The sequence below is a fragment of the Furipterus horrens genome, unplaced genomic scaffold (genome assembly GCF_987537825.1).
Source record: "Furipterus horrens unplaced genomic scaffold, mFurHor1.1.pri manual_scaffold_7, whole genome shotgun sequence".
In the NCBI taxonomy this organism is placed as follows: domain Eukaryota; kingdom Metazoa; phylum Chordata; class Mammalia; order Chiroptera; family Furipteridae; genus Furipterus; species Furipterus horrens.
The window spans coordinates 33,979,191-33,982,754 of NW_028327177.1; positions in this window are offsets into that span (position 1 = coordinate 33,979,191).

Genomic DNA, 3,564 nt, shown 5'->3' on the forward strand with positions numbered 1-3,564 from the left:
GCAAAAAAGCAAAGAATTTGGAACTAGACCATGTTTTCTTTCTTAAAAATGAAAAGATGGGAACGTAAAATGTTTTTCCTTTTTTCCCCAAAGCCATGATCATGAATATTTTCTTTTTGACCCACAATATAAAACGTAGAATTGTGGAAAAAAAATAGTAATGGTCAAAAGCAATGAAAGGTAGGATTTTGAGTTAGTAAATAAGCCAATTGCTCCCTTTCACCCCTCAAAAGAAAGACTTCTTTTAGGAATTATAAGAAATCCAATGGTTTTTGGAAAATTGTGGGCAAATGTCTAAAAATATGTTGTAAGTATTTTCAACTCAAACAAATTAAAAACATATTTTTTCCTGGCACTACTCTTCTTTATTTTAAAGGATATGTGTATTTTTCAGGGAAATCTCAAGCATGTGGCTCTAATTTGCACTTAGCTCATCGTGATATTGTTTCATAAGAGCTATTCAATGATTAAAAATCCTAATGCATCTTCTTTTAATAAGCCTTCAAGAAAAACTTTATTTCTTAGAACTAGAAAATCAGAGAAGCCAGAGGTGGAAAATGGCAAGTACATTCTGCAGGCTTTTTCCTAATATGGTCGAATCACTCTTCTGCATTTTCTTTGAGTGAGACTTAACTCCCTGAAGTCAAGTATTTTTCTGAAAAGCCTGTTCCAATTGGAAGGGGAATTCTTTCACTATTTTTCATAATGAAAGGTAGCAGAAACTATTCCAGACCTGCTAACAGTACTCAATATTTTTGGTGACCAGAAGTGTTTCTGTCCCATTAGAAGTCATTGAGTCTTTCATTGTCTTCCATCATCTTTAAGAAGGTCTTAATGCCCACCTGTGTTTCTCAGGCAGTATTCTATTTCTGCTGTTATGTCAGTCTGTGGATGTTCATGTTTGTGGTTCATGTTGCTAATAATATAGGTGTGGGCAAAAGTATGTTTACAGTTGTGAGTGCACAAAACCAAGATTATTCTTGCATTATTATTTAGTTATTAATTATTATATTATTTATTTGTATTATTTGTCTTCTTCTTCTTGTTACTATTTACTATTTTTAGTTATGACTTACCTTTTAGGTATTGATGGCTGATAATTTAACCTACTTTTTCCCACTCCTGTAAACTAAGCTTTTTAAGCATTTTTCTAAAATAGGTCGTTTTCTGTGGCTGGTCACTCAACATACACTTTACCAAACTCATTTTTTCCCAAAGTGCTAATACACTTCTCTTTTTTCACCCTGAATACCAAGTAGGTAAGTTTGGGCCATGAAGAGACACATGAGTGCACACACAGTATTTTTACAAATATATGTACGAATGTTTGTGTGTATGAATATAGGACATATCTAATTTTTTCATTCATTCAGGTTTTCAACAGATTTTTATTAACATTTACAGTAGTTCAGGAACTGTCCAACATATTAGGCAGGGGTGCTGATTTCAAAAAAGACAAAAATTCTGACTTCAAGAAGTTTAAAGCACAATATTTGAGAAAAATAAGCTAATAAAAAACTATAATAAAGCACAACAATAGAAGTATATTAAAGACTGAAAGTTGGTGTTCTCAACTCTCCAGAGACAATTAGTGAAGACTTAGAAGAGCAGCTGACAGAATTGGCTCTTAAAAAAATGAGTAGAAGTTGGTGATAATGACTGAACAGGAGCCCATGCCCTTGCTTCTGCCACCATCTTCAAACCAAAAGAGTCTTCATTAGATGTGGAGACACCTTTTTTGTGCGTTGCCGTGGACACTCCCTGCAGATCAGAAGCACAGGACTGAGAAAGCTCGTATTGGAAAGTGGCCTGAAGGGTGTCACGGAGAGACTGGTAAGCAGGCATATTGGCTGTTTCCATTGCTGCCGTTGGACTCAGTCCCAGGAGATGGATCAAGGGAGCCCTTACTCCCAGGATGCCTGGGACATGGCGTGGCTGGTTCAGCCACTGTAGGGTGAATTTGAAATGTATTCATTAAAAGTAATCTTGTAATTTTAGAGGACATAGATAGTTGTTAAGTATATAATCAGTAGTTCTCCTTCAAGTGCCTTCGCTTTACTTCTAATTTTTTTACTATCCAGTGTTAGAGATTTCCTTTTTTTTTTTTTTTTCAATTATATTGGACATTTGGTATTATTTTATTAGTTTTAGGTGTCCAGCATAGTGTTAGACAATCATATACTTTACAAAGTGTTGCCCCTCATATTTTAAATACCCCCCTGGCAACATACACAGTTCTTACAAAGTTACTATTTCCTATGCTGTTATCTGTTAAGAGAGTTTTGGGTTGTGTTGATGAACAAATTGATAGTCAAGTAGTATTTGGGGGCCCAGATACTGGCTATGTATTTCCCATGCAGTAAACATATTGTTCTATAACTCATTTTGATTTTGTTCAGCTAATTTCTTGAAGTAATTTTCATTAATCAGCAGTCCTGGGCCTAAAGATACCCACATTTTATATTTTGAGTCAAAATAGTAGCTTCCCCATAATTGTAGGTACTCCTCATCAACCTGTTTACCAGTGTTTGTTTATGAGAGTTCAAACTGTAAAACACAGCATTTTAATTCTTTTAACAGTGTGATAATACACAGAAATTATTCTTCCCATCATTGTTCAGCTCAGTCATTTTGAATTCTTAATTGCCATTTGTATTATTTCATTTTTCCCCCAGTTCCTTGGATTATTAGTATTTTTGTAACTAGTTTCTTAAGAGCTCATATGACTAAAATGTTAACCATTTCTCATGCATTACAAATGAAATACCATGTTTTTGTTATATTCCTGTGCTGTTTTATTTTTTGGTTATAAGAACTTGTGTATTGAAATATAATCATTTCTGTTTAAAAAAAAAAAGAGTAGATCTTCACCATGTAGAGAGGAACGGGTCAGTCTAGGCTGAGGCTGTCATGTGAACAGAGGCATGAAAGTGAAAACTCTTGGCTCATTTGGAGCCCAGTCAGGCTTTTGGCATGGCTGGTGCTATAAGTGAGATGGATCTAGAGAGACCAAATGGAGGCCTTTGTAGGCAGGGGAGGCTTGGGACTTTATTTAAAAGACAATGGAGATGATAACATGATGTTTGCCTTTTAGAAAAACTCTTGTGGCTTTATGGATGTCCAATTGTGGGGTGAGGTGGGGAAAAACTGGAGGAAATTTTATTTATGTAAAACACGTACGTAAAAAATCTGAGTAAGAGATAATTAGTACCTGAATTAAGGCAGCATCCATGAAGACGGGGAGAAGGGAACAGGGAGGAAAAATATTAAGGAGGTACAATTGACAGAATTGGTTGCGTATGGGAGGAAAGGGGACAAGATGAGAGGAAGTGTTATAAAGTTATGTCTAGGAGGAGAAAGTATGAAATTTAGGCAGGAGTGATAAATTCTGTTTAAAACATGATTAACTTGAGGTGCATATGGGACATCCATGTACACAAATAGTAGGCATGTCTGACCAAATCTTACAGTCTTCCTGCTGTATGGCTGTTAGTGAAGTACAGCTGGTAAGCCGGCATTCTGACCAGATATGTCTTTATTAAAATTTTAGAAATTGTCCACACC